This window comes from Pan paniscus, chromosome 5 (genome assembly GCF_029289425.2).
Source record: "Pan paniscus chromosome 5, NHGRI_mPanPan1-v2.0_pri, whole genome shotgun sequence".
In the NCBI taxonomy this organism is placed as follows: Eukaryota; Metazoa; Chordata; class Mammalia; order Primates; family Hominidae; genus Pan; species Pan paniscus.
Genome location: NC_073254.2, coordinates 16121796 through 16140920, shown reverse-complemented (window position 1 = coordinate 16140920; position 19125 = coordinate 16121796). Strand labels below are relative to the sequence as shown.

The window sequence follows — 19125 nt, the reverse complement described above, 5'->3', positions numbered from 1 at the left end:
CATGTTGACATCCTGACCCCCAAAGTGATAGTCTTAGGAGGTGGGGCCTTTGGGAGACAATACAAACAGGTGGTGGGGCAGAGCCCTCCTGAATGGGATTGATGGACTTATAAAAGAGACCCGGAGGGATCCTCGGCCCCTCCCACCATGTGAGGTTGCCCTGAAAAGACCGCAAGAACCAGGAAGAGGACCTGCGCCAGGCACCGCATCTGCCGGTGCCTTGATCTCATACTTCTCAGCATCCGGAACAATGAGAACTGAATTTCTGTCATTTATAAGCTACAGTCTATGGTGTTTTTCTAGGGCAACGCGGAACAGAATGACAGGTAGGTGGGTGGTCAGTGGAGTGACGCGGCAGTTGTGCTCTGGTGACTGGCTGGTTTCACTGAGCGTTTCGCTCCGCAGGTTCCTCCAGGCCGTGGCACGTGTTTCCACGACTCCGCCCCCTCAGCCCGCGGTTGCAGCCACCCGGGAGCACGCGGCTTGCCGGGAGCGGGCGCTTGGCACGGGCGCCCTCTAGCGTCGCTGGAATTAGGGCCGTCCCGGCACAGGCTGGGTTTCCGGAGCTCAGGCCCTGCCCTCTGTTGCTCGGGGGCTGGTCCGCACCAGACCCCTCACCGCGCTCCCGCTTTCCCTGTATTCACACAGGAGGGAGACCCGGACTCGGGGCGTGTGCGGGGAGAGGGCTACTGAGCGTGGGCATTTTCACACGCTTCTGTGAGACTTGGAACGTTGGCTGGCTTTAAGCAGCTTTTCTGGTTTTTTTTTTTTTTTTTCCCTAAGTTAACATTAAGTATTTTAGAGAAAATGGGTTTATACAGCGGACAGAATGCCTGACCTTGATGATGTTTGTCTGCTGGACTTTCCTGCGTGCTCCACGGACCACCAGGACATCACTTCAGGGCAGCCCAAGAGTGGCTGACGCAGAGCGGCCTGTGTGCGAAAGAGTGGTTCACGTTCATTCCCGGTGAGCGCCCAGGACCAGCCATCCAGAACATTCCTTTTCTTGTTCAAACTAGACACCCCTGGAGATGCCCAGGAACAATGGAGTGAAACTTTGTGGGGGAAATGGGCCTGGGGAGGGAGTGGGGAGACTCCGGACTGTAGTGACTATTTCCCCACCCGCATCCCGCGCTGGCCAGCCGGGGGGTGCAAAGCAGTGCCGACGCTAAGAATAGTGCAGGTGCGAGCACCTCTTCTTTCAAGAGGAGTGGAAACCAAGCAAGGCGGTGCACCTCTGCCAGCTGAGCCCTACTCCACTCATGACATTTAAATATATATATACACACACACGTGCGTATATTATTTATATGGTAAAATATATACCATAAACATCACCCTTTTAACCATTCTTAAGTGTGCAGTGCACTGGCATTAAGTACATTCACATGGCTATGCAACCATCACCACCACCCGAATCAGGACTTTCTCCTCGTCCCAAACAGAAACTCTGCCCATTAAACCCCAACTCGCCATCTTCCCTTCTCCAGCCCCTGGCAAGCTCTATTCTACTTTCTGTTTCTGTGGATTTGACCACTCCAGGAACCTGGAGTGGACTGATATAGTATCTGTCTTCTTGTATCTGTGCATAACATCCTTAAGGTTCACTCATGCTGAGATGTGTGACAGGATTCCCTTCCTTTTTTATGAGATGGGGTCTTGCTATGTTGCCCCAGCTGGAGCACAGTGGCTGTTCACAGGCATAATCCCACTACTGATCAGCACGGGGCTTTTGACCAATTTCCTTCCTAAAGCAGAATAACATTCCTTGGTGTGCACAGACCAGTGAGGAAGTTTCAACCGAGCGCAAGTCTGTTGGAGAGGTCGTCCAGGCAAATCTGGTCTCCCTTCCTTCTGCTTTCTGGTCTTTGCTTGGCTTTATGTGGAGGGGTTTCTTCTCTTTTCAGGTCTGTAGTCTGGTGAGGAGGCTGAGGCTAAGCCCTGTGGCTGGTCAGCAGACGGGGACCATGCTGAGACAAGCCAGGCAGCTCTGGCTTGGGGGTTCAGGGGACTCCAAGGAGGGAGGAAGCACTGTGGGCTGAGAGGGAACCCACGGGCTGGGTGGGCTTCTTGGAGGAGGAGGCAGGGCTTGAGCTGGAAGAGGGTCAGATGAGTTGAATAAGGGAGGGGGACATAGGGAGGCACAGCGGCAAGCTGTCCTCACAGGTGTAAGCATTTATTTCCAGAGGTTTCCACAACGGACAGTTTAAAGGTGACCTCTGCTATCTCCCTGGTCAGTTTTCCTTTTGCACGAAACAGCAGAAAGCCAATTTTGAGCTCCTGCATCAAAAAAAGCTATGAGCTCTGGAGGTGGAAAGATTTGGATTTTTCTGCTATTATACTCTGCCACCTTAGACATGTTTCTTAATAACCTGAGACATATCTATGGAATGAGCATGCTCATTCCATATTTTCAGAGATTTTGCCTGATTTTCAGAGACTGAAAATGACGATCCCAGTTTGGACAACGTGCCTGATTTTCAGAGATTTTGAGGGTATTAATGTATGTGAAGTTGCCCAGCACAGTGCCTGGCACATAGAGATTCTCAATAAATAGTAGAAATGGTAGGAGCAGAAGTAGTGGTGATAGTGACAGGAGAGTAATAGAAGATTAATTCATTCATTTAACTCATACTTACTTCAGCCTGCTGTGAGCAGACATCAGGTATCATAAGCGAGACAGGCAAGACACCTGCACTGAGGAGCTGTGTGAAAAGGGAGATGGTGTGAAAGAGCAAAGTGATAAGAACAGCCAAGATTGTAAGGTCGTGATAAATAAGATGATGCACCGAGAATAATGCCAGGCCTTTTCCTAAGGCGGATAGCTCAGGCAGTCAGGGAAGACCTCTTTGTGCTGCGATGGTCAGGGCTGGGAGGGAGAGCTGGGCAGGAGCTTGGTGCCTCTGAAGAGAAAGGAGCCCTAGGGGTTGCTCAGGGAGCCAGCAGGGAAGTGCTGAGAGGTGGTTTGGAGGTAGCTAGTAACCAGAGAAGGAGACCGATTGCATTCTAAATGCAGTGGAAAGCCATGATAAGAGGGTGAAGTGGGAGATGACTAGATCTGATTTATGTTTTAAAGGATAAACCTAAAACTCAGCAACAAAACAATTGAAAAATGATCAAGGGGCTTGAATAGATATTTCTCCGAAGAAGACATACAGATGACCAATGAACATATGAAGAAATGCTCAGCATCACCAGTCATTAGGGAAATGCACGGCAAAACCACAATGAGATCCCATTTCATACCCATCAGGATGGCTATCATAAAAAAAAAAAAAAAAAACAGGCCGGGCGCGGTGGCTCACGCCTGTAATCCCAGCACTTTGGGAGGCCGAGGTGAGCAGATCACGAGGTCAGGAGATCAAGACCATCCTGGCTAACACGGTGAAACCCCGTCTCTACTAAAAATACAAAAAATTAGCCAGGTGTGGTGGCGGGTGCTTGTAGTCCCAGCTACTCGGGAGTCTGAGGCAGGAGAATGGCGTGAACCCGGGAGGCGGAGCTTGCAGTGAGCCGAGATCGCGCCACTGCACTCCAGCCTGGGCGACAGAGTGAGATTCCATCTCAAAAACACAAAAACAAGTGTTGTTGAAGGTGTGGAGTAACTGGGACTCTTGTGCAGTGTTAGTAGGAATGTAACATGGGGTAGCTGTGGCTGGGAAACTGTATGGTGGTTTCTCAAAAAATTAAGCCTAGAACTACCATAAGATCCAGCAATTCCACTTCTCAGGATACTCAAAAGAACGGAAAGCAGGGGCTCGAACAGCTGCTTACCTGCCATGTTTATAGCAGTGTTATTCACGATAGCCAAGAGGTGGAAACAACCCATGTCCATTGACAGATGAATGAGTAAACAAAATGTGGTCTATCCACACAATGGACTATTAGTCTTCAAAAAAAGAGGACATTCTGACACATACTACAACATGCACGAACGTCATGCTCACTGAAATATGCCAGACACCAAAGGACAAATGCTGTGTGATCCCACTCACACGAGGTATCCAGAGTAGTCAAATTCATTGAGAAAGAAAGTAGAGTGGTGGCTGCCAGGGGCTGGAGTGAAGGGAATGGCGAGCTGGTGTTTAATGGGGACAGAGTTTCAGTCTGGGGAGATGAAAAAGTCCTGGAGATGGATGATGGTGACGGTTGGACAACCAAGTGAATGTGCTTAATGCCACTGAACTGTACTCTTAAGAATGGCTAAGACAGTACATTTGATATTGTTTATATCTCACCACATACACACACAGAGATGGGACTGGAAGGCTGCAAGTGTGGAGACAGGGTCCCAGCAGGCAGGCTGTTGCAGGAACTGAGCATAAGATGCTGGCAGCCCCGGCCAGGGCCATGGCTATGAGTGGGGAGAAGCAGGTGGCCTGCGATATGGCACAGACAGGACTGCCGCGGGTTGAATGTGGGAGTAAGGAGGGGAAAGGACCCAAGGAGGAGACAGGACCCAAGGAGGAGACCTCAAGTTTTGAAATGGGCAACTGTGTGGTGCCATTTGCTGAAATGATGGCAACAGGGGAAGGGTCTCTTTCAGGGGGAAAAGCAAGTGCTCCTTTTTGTCCATACGATTATTTCAAAACCATTTCATTGAGGTATAATCGACACACAATAAACTACACATATTTAAAATGCATGATTTGATAAATTTCAACGTATGCACATACTAAATTTGAGATGTCTATTACATATCCAAGTGGGTACGACAAGGGGTCAGCTGGATATTTAGAGCTGGAGCTCAGGGGAGAATTTAGAAGGAGTCATGTAATTTTGGAAATGACCAGCATAGGGTGGGTATTTACAGACTCGAGACCAGACAAGAGCATGTTAGAAATAGGAAGAGGAAGAGTTCCCATTTCTTGAATACCAGTGTGTGCTGGGCACATTTACTGTAAGCTACTTGTTGCAACAGCCTGAGGGGAAGGAAGTATCATCTTTGTGATGGAAAATGCTAGTTGTAAGCCAACATCCACTCTAACCCTCATTCATAAAAATAAATTCTACCTGGGATCTGGATACCAACCAGGTACAACCTCTCCCAGTCCTCTCTGCAGTACTTGGGCCAACTTAGCTAAATTCTTCCCATAATGTGGGCCATTTCCATATTGGGGCCCATAAAACAATGGGAGTGCATCATCCATCCTCGCTGCTCCCTCCTTACTGACAACAGTGGCAATGACCACAGCTACCCTGGAAGTCATGGGCCAAAGATGGCAGACATGCTCTCTGCCTGGGGCCCTGAATGACTGCGTGGCCCAGAACCACCTGTCAAACTAGAACATTCATCTAGACTATGATGCGAGAGAGCAACAAACTCCTTTGTTAGTTTTTAAATTTAAATTATTTATTTACTTTTTAGACATAGGGTCTCTTTTTGTTGCCCAGCCTGGAGTGCAGTGGCACAATCATTGCTCACTGCAGCCTAGAACTCCTGGCCTCAGGCGATCCTCTTGCCTCAGCCTCCTGAGTCAGCTGGGACTGCAGGTGCTCACCACCATGACGCCTGGCTATTCCCAAAGCTTCTCCCTAAGACGCCAGAATGTGATGGGATCCTAATGAGAAAGAGGGATCTTTGGTTTGTGTTTCCATGACAACCAAGTAGGCTGATGGCTGTTACAAGGTTAAAGAGGACTCCTTAGCTGGGCTGGGAAAGAGCACTGTCTTGACCTTCAGGTCACAAAGCAGGGAGTGCTTCCTCCCATCACCATGATGCCATCCATCCGGATGGGCCTGGGTCAGATGCCAGGGAGGCTGAGTGGTTGACTTCCCGGTCACGTGGGGCAGACACGGCTACTCAGGCCAGCACAGGAGCTGACATGGCTTCGGACCTCTGGTGTGCCTCAGACTGTTAATCACCACTGCCCGCTTTGGAACCAAGGCCAATCGAGGGCACCAGGCTGGTGGTCGTTGCTGGAGCCTTCACCTGGAGGATGAGAAGCTGTCAGAGCTCCAGTACTGATTCCCAGCTCCAGATGACTACAGAATTTGTTGTCCAAACTGGGATCGTCATTGAGCAATGGGCTTGCTTCCCAACACACATAGACACCAATGCTATGGCATGGGCTTTTGAGAAAAGAAAAAGCCTTATTGTGAATGGACTGGCAAAGAGACTGGAGAGGACGCTCATATCCATCTCCCCCAGCCAAAGTCTGGGGGCAGGTTTTATAGGCAGAGGGTAACTATGGGGGAGACAGGGAGATGCTGCAAGGTGGGATCCAACTGGGTCATGCAAAGGGGCAATGATGGGCCCTTGGCTGTAAAGTCTGTACTGCAACAAAACAGGGCACCTCTTGCTTCTTAATTTGCTCTCTGTTCTGCAGTCTGAATATTTTGGTTCCACCTGTGGTTGGCTTTTATGTTCTGGCCAGCATGGATAGGGCTTGCTTAGTTCATCTGGCACACTCAGATTATATGACTTGTAATCTGGGGGTCTGTTGCACTGAAAAACAGCTCACATTTCATTACATTTTGTTACTGACAGGGTTGAATTGGTTTGAACTAGTTCTGTGATTACAGGATGCCTTTCAACCTGAAAGGGGATGGTGTTAATGATGACCCCGGGACAGCAGGATAAAATGATACTGCCCTGGGCAAGCTAGAAGGGATGGCCACTATGCTCAGCACTAACCAGTTCCTGCAAGGGCCTCAAAGAGTCTCTGCCTTGACCCACTGGCTTCAATACATGAACATCTCTAAGGATCCCTCATTAAGGTCTTTTTCTTACCTATCAGCCTTGCGTTTTTTTATGTGTTTGCTTTGAATCAGGTTGCAATGTTATAGATTTTTAAAAAAAACACACAAAGCCTTCATATTTTTATAAGTATTCCAAGGAAACAACTGCTTTAAGTTCAGTCTTTCTTCCAGTGGTCTTGCTGGGAGAGCTACCCAAGGGTGACGGCAGAAAAGATGAAGTACAAAATCTAAACAGGCAGGTGCTTCCAGGTTCTCATGGACTTTCTGACTCCTGTATAGGCTAGAATCTGTAAACTTGTAAGTCTACGAATGTGTTTCTTTGGATTTACAGCGGAGTATTTTGTGTGTCTTAAAATCCACGTTCAATGACGTTCCCCACAGCTAAACAGCTAGATACGGAGATCCAGGGGTGAGTGGCCCCTTCGGCTGCCTGCATCACTCATTCCTGCTTCCTGGCGCTGATTTGGCTGATGGAGGGGTGGAGTTACAGTGACACCTGGGGACAGGTGACTGGCTCTGGCCCTCTCCTTCTTGAAACCATAGTTAATTATCACACCCTTGCCTGACCTGTCTTGTCCTCAGTTGTTCCCCCACCGAAATCCCACTGCTGTTGGTTATTGCTTGTGAAGGTGCTTCCTCTTTAGAAGCCACCACTTCCTGCCTCTCTTGACCAGGCAAACCCCACGCATGCTTTCAGGTCATTGCTCCCCATCTTTCATTCTGCACGGTGTGTCCACCCAGGCTCCTGTTGGAAGTGCTGGTGCTTCACGGAGCAGAGAACCTGCTAGCAAATGAAGAATGGGCACCTCACTTTCCCTGGAAAGAATTCTCTCGCAACACTAACTTTCTCGTAATACAGACTCTGTTGTGTGCATGCTGGGGACTGTCAGTTTGCAGTTAGAGCTCAATAAATCCTGTGGCCTTGAGTTGGCCCCTGGGGTATTGCCGTCCACCTCATAAAACTATTACTTAATTAAGTATGGCTGAGTACAATTGGCAGCCTCTGCTTCTGGCCAGAGCACCAGACCTGAGTGTAGATGTGCTCTGGTCTCCTCTGTGCCTCGAGGCTGGTGGGCCCCTCATGCTGCAGAGGAGACTTCTCTGCAGAGCTGAAGGGCAGTCCTCTGGGATCATGGAAAACACACACAATTGTTACAGGGCTCCCTCCTGTGCCATCAGAACTCAGCACTCAGAGGTCGCTGAAGTGCTTGCTTTTGGCAAATTGTGTTTCGTAGATGTGACATAATTAAAAATAAATAACAAAAAACCATCTTTGGGGAAATGCCAGGTCAATGGTCATTTAGAAACACTATTTAATATGTGCTTCACTTCAGCAGAGCTTTGAGTAAAGGGGGTTCAGACATTTAGACCCGATTTATCTGCATTAAAAACGACAGCTTCCAACTTTCCTAGTGATAGTAACAGACAATGATAATAAATGTCAATGGTTTCTGATGCCTGCTTTTGCACATCCGTCATAGAAGGATGTTACATTATTAAAATCTGTAACAATGTAGCTCATGAGATAAGTGTGAGGCCATATGACGGTCACCGGGGGGCTTGGGGCCAAGGAGGGGACTGGCGAACAGCTGCTGCCCGGCAAAGCAAGTTCCGAGCACCGCTAGGGTCATCTTGGATCACACGACGGGATAACGTCTTTCAGTTAACATAATTGAGCCTTAGTTCCGTTTAAGACTTTATATAACTTAATGTAAAAAGGGAGAGACTTCTGCCTGGATTATCCATAAGGTCCTTTCCAACTATGATGACCTTTTAGGACACTGTAAATACTTTTTTCTTCCTGGAAGATATAGCATGTGCGGTAGGAAGAACATAAGCCAGATATACTCAGGTTTCAATACAGGGTCTGGGACCTGCTGGTCATGTGACTTTAAAATTACATTCCTTCTAAACCTCATTTCTTCCTCTGGAAAATTGTGTGCTATTCCTTATCTTAGGAGGTGATGGTGAGGCATAAATGAACTATCACATAAGGAGCCTTTCCTTAATTCACCCAATACATATGGCAAAAAATGTATTCCCTGATGATTTTTTCTTTTTTTAGACGGTCTTGCTCTGTTGCCCAGGCTAGAATGCAGTGGCATGATCCCGGCTCACTGCAACCTCTGCCTTCCGGTTGAAGCGATTCTCCTGCCTCAGCCTCCTGAGTACCTGAGATTACAGGCATACACAACCAGGCCCAGTTAATTTTTGTATTTTTAGTAGAGATGGGGTTTCACCATGTTGGCCAGGCTGGACTCGAACTCCTGACCTCAGGTGATCTGCCCACCTTGGCCTCCCAAAGTGCTGGGATTACAGGCGAGAGCCACTGCTCCAGGCCCCAGTGATTATTGTTAAAGTAGGCGTTGCCAGCTGTGGCCCCTGCCCCTGCCGTTAGGTGGCGGGATTCCTCAGCCCTGCGGCGGGAGGCGGGCCGGCCTCAGCTTCCTTCCGGGCCTTGGAGCGTGTGCAAGTGCGTGAGTGTGTGTTGACCGACCCCACGGCGTGTGCCTCCGGCCGCGGGTTCCACCTCCTCCCCTGCCGCCGCTGCTCACGGTGTCAGTCAGTGTGAAGCAGCAGCTCCAGCCCCGGGATGAACATGGCAACGTCTCTGCATGAGGGACCCACGAACCAGCTGGATCTGCTCATCTCGGGGGTGGAAGCATCTGCTCACAGCAGTAATGTACACTGTACAGATAAGACAGTCGAAGCTGCTGAAGCCCTGCTTCATGTGGAATCTCCTACCTGCTTGAGGGATTCGAGAAGTCCTGTGGGAGTATTTGTCCCTCCTGGGTATCAACTCCAGAATTTATCCATGCTGCTATGAGGCCAGATGTCATTACAGAAACTACAGTGGAGGCGTCAACTGAAGAGTCTGAACCAATGGATACCTCTCCTATTCCTACATCACCAGATAGCTGTGAACCAAGGAAAAAGAAAACAGTTGGCCATAAACCAAAGACCCAGCAATCACCAATTTCCAGTGGATCTCCTGAGTTAGGTATAAAGAAACTGAGAGAAGGAAAAGGAAACACAACCTATTTGTGGGAGTTTCTTTTAGATCTACTTCAAGATAAAAATACTTGTCCCCGGTATATTAAATGGCCTCAGAGAGAAAAAGGCATATTCAAGCTGGTGGATTCAAAAGCTGTCTCTAAGCTTTGGGGAAAGCATAAGAACAAACCAGACGTGAACGCTGAAACCATGGGACGAGCTTTGAGATACTATTACCAAAGGGGAATTCTTGCAAAGATTGAAGGACAGAGGCTTGTATATCAGTTCAAGGATATGCCGAAAAACATAGTGGTCATAGACGATAAAAAAGTGAAAACTGTAATGAAGACTTAGCAGGAGCTATGGATGAAAAATTATTAGAACAATGTCACTGTCTGCAGAAAGTCTCCTGAAAGCAGCATCCTCTGTTCATGGTGGAAGAAATTCATCCCCTATAAACTGCTCCAGAGCAGAGAAGGGTGTGGCTAGATTTGTGAGTATCACTTCCCCTGGTCATGATGCTTCATCCAGGTCTCCTGCTATCACTGCATCTGTATCAGCAACAGCAGCTCCAAGGACAGTTCGTGTGGCAATGCAAGTACCTGTTGTAATGACGTCATTGGGCCAGAAAATTTCAGCTGTGGCAGTTCAGTCAAATAATGCAGGTGCACCATTAATAATCAGCACTAGTCCAACAACAGCCACCTCTCCAAAGGCAGTCATTCAGGCAATCCCTACTGTGATGCCAGCTTCTACCGAAAACGGAAACAAAATCACCATGCAGTGTCCCCAAATTATTTCCATCCCAGCTACACAGCTCGCTCAGTGTCAACTGCAAAGTCAAATCTGACTGGATCAGGAAGCATTCACATTGTTGGAGCCCCATTGGCTGTGAGAGCAGTTACCCCTGTTTCAATAGCCCATGGTACAGCCGTAATGAGACTATCAGTGCCTCCTCAGCAGGCATCTGGGCAGACTCCTCCTCGAGTTATCGGTGTAGTCATACAGGGGCCGGAGGTTAAATCAAAAGCAGTGGCAAAAAAGCAAGAACGTGATGTGGAAACTTTGCAGTTCGTAGAAGAAAAACTGGCTGATGGAAATAAGACAGTGACCCATGTAGTGGTTGTCAGTGTGCCTTCAGCTACTGCCCTTCCTGTAACTATGAAAACAGAAGGACTAGTGACATGTGAGAAATAAAATAGCAGCCCCACCATGGACTTCAGGCTGTTAGTGGCAGTACTGACATAAACATTGGCAAGGGAAGTCATCAAGAAAAGTCAAAGAAGACTTTAAAACATGTTTAATGCATGTAAGAAAACAAGCGAACTTACTGGAAATAAATTACCTATCCCATGTTTCAGTGGGAAATAAACTATGTATTGAGATGCTGACAGAAAACTGCCTCTTCCAGTAGGAAAAACAACTGAACCCGTCACTAAGAAAAAGGATTGAAAGGGACCAAGCAGCTCACTAAGATATCAAGTTACACTAAGACTTTGAACACTAACATTCTGTAAGAGGTTATATAGTTTTCAGTGTCAGTGGGGAGGGGTTGGGATGGGTGACCTCATTGTTACATATAGCAATTTTTGATGCATTTTATGTGTGTACCAGCAATCATTACTGTGTTTGCACAGTACTCAACTGGTGCTATGTGAACACTGTCCTAATATACGTATTTTAGAATGTGAATTGAAGAATGGATCCAAAAACTTCAGAAAGAGGATAGCAAAAAAAGGTCTAGTGCGATTAAAATATATATATAGATCATATAGCTTAAGCTGATTTAAAACAAAGGACTTAGACTAGTTTTCGGTTTTCTTTCTCGAAATAAACTAATGGCTTGTTTGTGTAAAGCTTTTTTATTAAATGAAAAAATTTTAAAATCTTGTACCTAGCACAGTACTGTTATAGAGTTTACATGTAAGATTTTATATGGTAGTTTAAGTCTGTGTTTCTTAATTGTGGACAAATTAACAGTTGGCCCTGGCCTTTTGCTATAACATGTCTGTGTCACTCGCTTAGCCCTGGCATTTGTGCAGACATATCAGTTTCAGTTCTACTGTCACTTGGAAGTTCAGGACCAGCATGACTTTTTATTAGGTAGCTCTAATACCTGGAGTGAGCTAGCTTGCTTTCTTTCTTTCTTTCTTTCTCGCTTCCTTCCTTCCTTCTTTCTTTTCTTTTCCTTTTCTATTCTTCTTTTCTTTCCTCCCTCCCTCCCTCCCTTCCTTCTTCCTTTCTTTCTTTTCTTTTTTTTTGGTTTTAGTTGAAGTTTATGAGGGAAAGTACCAGTGTTCAGATTTGAACTATAATAGTTTGTATATTCAACATTTGAAGTCTGTTCTATTTTGTTGGACTGTTGTTTCAAAGTGTATTCAAGTAGGTTTTCTGAAATTTAGAAATGAAATTTAAAAAATAATAAAAATAAAGTACATATACAATTTGCAATTGCAAAGATATGGAACCAACATAACTGCCCATCAGCCAACGAGTGGATAAAGAAAATGTGGTATATATACACCATGGAATACTACTCAGCCATACAAAGGAATGAAACAATGTCTTTTGCACTAACTTGGATGGAACTGGAGGCCATTATCCTAAGTGATGTAACTCAGGAATGGAAAACAAAAAATCGTATGTTCTCACTTATAAGTGGAAGCTAAACTATGAGGATGCAAAGGCATAAGAATGATATAATGGGCTCTAGGATCTTGGGAAGAAGGGTGGGAGGGGGGTAAGGGACACTGCTCAGGTGACAGGTGCACCGAAATCTCAGGAATCGCCACTAAATAATTTATCCATGTAACAAAAAAACCACCTGTTCCCCAAAAACTGTTGACATAAAAATAAATATTAAAAAAATAAAGTGGATATACAGGTGACCCTTGAACAGTGTGGGGGTAGAGGCTCTGATCCCTGCACAGCTGAAAATCTGAGTATAACTTTTGATTCCCCTATGAATAGCTTGCTGTCATCCAGATGCCTTACTGATAACATAAAGTCTTTAATTAACACATATTTTGTATGTGCATGATGTACTGTTTTCTTAAAGTAAGCTGGAGAAAAGAAAATGGTATTAAGAAAATCACAAGGAAGGAAAAACACATTTACTGTTCATGAAGTGGATCATCACAAAGGTGTTCATCCTCTTCATCTTCACATCGAGTAGGCCGAGGAGGAGGAGGAAGAGGAGGGGTTGGTTTTGCTGTCTCGGGGGTGGCAGAGAGGGAAGAAAATCCATGTCTAAGTGGACCCATGCAGTTCAAGCCCATCTCCTGGGATGAAGGCAGAAGCGTCTCCTCTGCCTGGCTCTTCTCTTACACACAAGGCACTGAGGCAGGAGTGCATTGTGGCGGAGGAGGCAGCTTTCTCAAGGAGCTCTGCCAGTGTTATGGCTTGACATGTGACTGCAACTGTGGTGCTCCGTCCAACTTGCCACAGAGTCGGGTGGGAGCCCTCCTGGGCTGGAGCTGGGGCTATGGTAAGTAACGCAGCACAGGCTGCACAGCTGTGTGTTAGGAAACTCAAAGGATTCTTGAAGAAGTCTGGCCTCATTACTGTGTTATCTCCAATCACAGGTAGCTAGAGGTGGTGGCCATGAACTGCACCCGGTCAGCGGGTGCCCTACCGTGTACCAGGCACTGTTCCAGGCTCTGGGGATACAGCACAGGACAGAATAAACAAAACTCATCTGCTTGGTCCTCATGTCTGGTGGAAGAAAACAGGCAGTACATCAGGTCTGAAGTGGGGAATTCCATCAGTGAATATGTATTGCCTGGGACTGAATTCTCGACCACTGGGTCCTACCACCCCTGAGCAAGAGCTCTGTGTCCCATTCCTCCTCATTCTCCTCGGCTCCTCTTTGTGTCAGGCCCAGGAGATTTGAGTTTGGGGGTGCCCCATTGAACAGGTGCCTGCTGAAAGGTAGCAGGCTGGCCCCAGCACATTAGGCTTGAGTTCCACACAGAAAGTCACTTTCACATGGTAAGACCTTGATGTGGATTGTACAAAAGGCCCAGGGGGCAGGACTTCCTCAGCAAAGCAACCATTTAACTGGAGAAAATTAATTAAAAGGTAAAACATAAACCAACAACCATTTAAAGCCTCTAGTAGTTGTTCTAAGGGCAAACAGCAAAGGGAAAAGCGTCATTCAAGAAAACCTATGAAATCTCAATCAAAATAGCAAGAGTCTATGGCATTTGAGCCAGGGTTTGTATCCCTACAGCCTTTTCATCAGCTCTGTGTGGTGGGGACTCCCTCTACCCTCAGCTCCCAGTCCAAACTCCAGCTTCACACCAGTGGTGGAGGGCCATGTGCATCTCCTGTCTTCCCCAGGCTTATGTTGTGGAAATGCTACCTGGTGGGCTCAGCATGGAGGACTGGGGCTTCCCTCGTCACATAGCCTCCATTTGTAGGGTGAGAATTTTGCCCAGGACAGAGAATACAGGGGCTCGATTGCCCTACTCCAGCTCATTGCTAGGAAGGAGCTTCCAGGCCCAGCAATAGAAGACGCATCATTAAGGGGCCTTGAGCCTTTCTGGCTCCAGGGACTTGAGCACAGCCTCTGACCACACACTGGCTAAACAACAGTTACTCTGACCCAAGGCTGACTCCTAGGAAGCCAGGTCTAAAAATAAAATCATACTAATTCCTGGTCATTTGGAAGACTGTGCACACGCCCAAGGCTACGCCTTTTTGGGAAAGAGAAACTCTGAGCTACCAGACCCTGGCTAAATGCAGGGCAAAATCATGAACTCTCTGAGCAGTGAAAGCAGTCTGCAGCCACACACAGACGCAGTGCTAAAGGTGAAAATCTAATTGGCTAAGCAGCTTAAGCACAGTCTTTGACCAATAAGTGGTTTATGCAGACCCAGGGTGAACCCTAGGATGCTGGAGTAAAAGACATACTCAAGGGGAAAATAGCTGAGCCAGGACATCACACTGCAAGGGAAATAAGACTTCACAGATTCAGCCCAGCCACGTCACTAATCAAGTAAACAACCAATATGACAAAAAAAAAAAAAAAAAAAAAAAAAAAAATCAAGCCACCAAATGGGATGTTAGTATCCAGAGTTACTACAAGGTACTATTTAATGTCCAGTTTTCAACAAAAAATTAGGCTTACAAAGAAACAAAGAATAGCTGATACCCAGGAAAAACAACAGGCAAAAGAAACTGCCTTTAAGGGGGCTCAGATGTTGGACCAAGCAGGTGCATACCCAAAGTAGGATTGCAAATGTTTTCAGAGGACTAAGGAAACCACGTGTAAATAATTTTAAAAGGGTTTGATAGCAATGACTCATACATAGAGACCGTCACTAAAGAGAGGAATTACAAAAAAGAGCCAAATGGGAATTTTGGAATTGAAAAGCACAATGACAAAATTTAAAAATCGCTAGAAATGCTCAACAGGAGATTTGAGTTGTTCAAATAAAAAGGATCAGCAAACTTTGAAGGTAGATATACAGGATAGGTAGAGATTATGCAGCTTGAAGAACGGAAAGAAAAAAATACAGAAAAACGAGCAGAGCCCTGGAGAAATGTTGACCACAAGCTCACCCTACGTAAGCACACACAATGGGAGCACCAAAAAGGCCGTGGAAGATCTCTCTCTCCAACACCGTTAAAATGTGAGTATTTCAGCTACGCCAGGGGTATTACCTATTATTATTATTCTTTAAGAAACAGTGTCTTGTTCTGTCAACTGGGCTGGAGTGCAGTAGTGCAGATTAAAGTTAACCGCAGTCTCCACCTTCTGGGCTCGAGTGATCCTCCTATCTCTGCCTCCTGAGTAGCTGGGACCACAGACACGCACCACTGCATCCAGTGCTGAGTAATGATCTCATTTCTGACATCTCCAGCTATTGTCAAAGGAGGCATCATTCTGGGGGAGGAGTCCTGTGAAGACCTGGATGATCTGGGGAATAAAATGAGGAAAGAATTGGGAGAATTGATGGACATTTTATAACAAACCTTTTCCATTCCCATCAGCTTAATTTTGTGAAGGAGTTTTCCAGAAGTTATATCTACAAAGCACAAAAAGTAGGAAAAGAATTAATTCCGAGCTATGTTGCATTCTGGCAGTGGTATATTTATCCTGTTACATTTTAAAATGAGAAAATTCAAACTGGACGCAGTAGCTCACACCTGTAATCCCAGCACTTTGAGAGGATCACTTAAGCCCAGGAGTTTGAGATCAGCCTGAGCAACACAGCAAGACTCCATCTCTACAAAAAATAGAGTGAGTGTAGTGACATACACCTGCAGTCCCAGCCATGTGGGAGACTGAGGCAGGAGGATCCCTTGAGTCCAGGAGTTCTACAATGAACCACAATCACGCTACTGCATTCTAGCTTGGGTGACAGTGTGAGAGCCCAACTCAAAAAAAAAAACAAAAAAAAAACATTCATCATATGAGTGATACATTTCCAATTAAAATTTCCTCCTTGCATTAACACAATTTGTAAATCAGCATTTATAACGTTTATGTTGTTTTCATTAGTTGCATACAATAACAACATCGTAATCATGATTCAAACCAGAAAATACTTTAAACTCCTGAAGTCTTTTGGTCACGGGGAATAGAGAACTTTTTTTTTTTTTGAGACAGGTTCTCACTCTGTCGCTCAGGCTGGGGTGCAGTGGTGCAAGCACGGCTCAATATAGCCTCAACCTCCTGGGCTCAAGCAGTCCTCCTGCCTCAGCCTCCCAAGTAGCTGAGACTACAGGCACACACACCATGCCTGGTTAATTTTAAAAAATTATTTTTTAGAAATGGGGTCTCATTATGTTCCCCAGGCTGATCTTGAACTCCTGGCCTCAAGCAATCCTCCTGCTTAGGCCTCCTAAAGTGCTGGGATTAGAGGCGTGAACCACCGCACCCAGCCTCCAAACTTTTTTGACTGAGAACTATGATAAGCGATACATTTTACATTGCAACAATCTGACACATATATGTGTGTGTGGATTGGAAACAGAAATTTCTTGAAATAATACTTATTCTTACTATATGTGATTTACTCCAATTTTTAAAATTCTATTTCCTTAAATTTTTTAAAATTTGATTTTTATTAATTTATGTATTTCTTTTCTTTTTTTTAATTTTTAAGTTTTTAATTTTGCAAGAGACAGGATCTGTGTTGCCTGGGCAGGAGTGGCTATTCACAGGTGTGATCCCACCACTGATCGGCACAGGAGTTTCAGCTGCTCTGTTTCCAAAGCAGGCTGGTTCATTCCTTCTTAGGCAGCCTGGTGGTCCACTGCTCTTCATGCCGAACTTAGTGCAGATACCTGATGGGTGTCACCCGTTGGGCACTGCGCACTACAGGGCAGAACTCCTGGGTTCAAGCAATCCTTGAGCCTCCCAAGCAGCTGGGACTACAGGCACCTGCCACCCTGGCTGGCTATTTCTTTTAAAATTTTCTTTATATTGGTGGTCACAGCCCATTGCAATGATCTCAGGACCCTCTAATGGGCAGCCTGCTGGATGAGAAATGCTGTGCTAGAGGGTGCTTCTGCCTACTCTTTTTTTTTTTTGAGTGGAATTTCACTCTTTTTGCCCAGGCTGGAGTGCAGTGGCATGATCTCGGCTCACTGTAACCTCTGTCTCCTGGATTCAAGTGATTCTCCTGCCTCAGCCTCCTGAGTAGCTGGGATTACAGGTGCACACCACTAAGCCAGACTAATTTTGTATTTTTAGTAGAGACAAGGTTTCACCGTGTTGGCCAGGCTGGTCTCGAACTCCTGACCTCAAGTGATACTTCCACCTCGGCCTCCCAAAGTGCTGGGATTACAGGCGTGAGCCACTGCGACTGGCCTCTTCTGCCCACTCTTAACCAAAAGATCGAGAAATGCCTTGTCCTGCAGAACCAGCGGGTTCTCGGCATCTCTTGCCTGCTCTTCAGTGCTCTTGTAGCCTGCCTGATTGCTGCGATTCCTTCAACATTTATTCATCCCACCGGTGAAGGTAACAGTGATTTGCTGAGCATTAACTGTATATCAGACACTGTTCTGGACTCTCAGAATACGTCATGGAACAAAATAAGCAAACAGATGCCTGTCTTCGTTATTCTCAAATCCTGGTTGAGGGAAACAGACAGTAAGCAAGGTAAATAAGTGGAGTCAATAGCTTGTTACATGGTGACAGGGGCTACGAAGTAAAATAAAGCCAGGGCAGAAGTTGCAGTGAGCCGAGATCGTGCCTCTGCACTCCAGCCTGGGCGACAAGAGCAAGATTCCATCTCAAAATAAATAAATAAATGAAATAAAGCCAGGAAAAGGCAATGGGGGGTGTGGGGTGCATGCTTGCATAAAGACTGGGAAGAGATGAGAAATGAGCCTCAGAAATAAACTTTATAGGCAGAGGGAGCAGCAGGTGCAAAGGCCCTGTTGGGGGACCATGCCTGGAAAGTTCAAGGAGTTACAAGGACAGAATGGCTGGGGTGGCTTGAGCAAGAAGAATAGACAGAGAGTTCAGAGAAATATCAGGATCCAGTTACACAGGGCCTCGCCACCCGTGTAAGACTCTGCTTGGCTCACAACCCTTGGAGAGTTCTGAGCAGTGGGCTGGTGTGATCAGACACATATTTTAACAACGTTGCTTTGGCTGCTGTGTGGAGATTAGGATGAAGGGTGCAAGGAAGGACCCAGGGACACCAATTAGAAAGCCCATATAGCACACAGGGGAGAGAAGAGCTGGGTGGTCAGCCCGGGGCACAGCGGTGGAACTGGCAAGTGCTGGCTGCCTTCGGTGCTATCTGGAAGGTAGAGTTACAGGACCTGCTCATGGGTCGGATATGGGGTTCGAGAGATGGGACTCATGGAGGGGTCCCTCATCTAACACAAGGGTGCTGGCCTTGAGTCCCATTCCATTCAATGTAATTTTAGCTGATGGGGACTGACGGAGATATTTACACTAAAAAAGAAGGTGCTGGAAGCTCAAGATCCCATCTCCATTAAAACAACAACAACAGAAAACCAGATCTGTTTGTCTGATTCTGACAGGAGAGGGAATTGAAGCAAATGCATGGATGCAGCCCCTGTCCCAATGCCCTTCTCTGTCCCCAAATCTCATGCTCCTGACCACTCTGACGCAGTCCACATGTGGCCCTGGCTCACTGCTAGCAGAGCTGCTATGTCCTAGATAACGGTGGTTTCCAGTTTTCTTCTTTAATCTGAGCAAAAGGAAAGTGATGGGGGAGACACCAGGTATTCCCTGTTTGTGCCCTGCCTGTGTCTGGACAGAAGGAAACTCTCCCCTGGCTGTCTGTGCCGCTTTCTGCTCTGTCTGCTCATTTCTGCATCTTGAGGGTGGCTGAGGATGGACAAAGAGCTCCACTCCATCACTACGAGGTGAGGGCCACCTTCCAGGGTGTGCCGATGTCCCCCTGCGGCCGTCCCAGTCATTTCTAACCATCTGGTTTC

General features: G+C 46.5%; 1 long non-coding RNA gene and 1 pseudogene across 2 annotated transcripts in view; both read left to right on the top strand.

Annotated features, from left to right (window-relative positions):
• The window catches only part of LOC106634836 (uncharacterized), a 136424-nt gene that overhangs the window by 29742 nt on the left and 87557 nt on the right, over positions 1-19125 (top strand). The window lies entirely within an intron of this gene.
• On the top strand, positions 8444-12592 carry LOC100968506 (ETS-related transcription factor Elf-2-like; annotated as a pseudogene).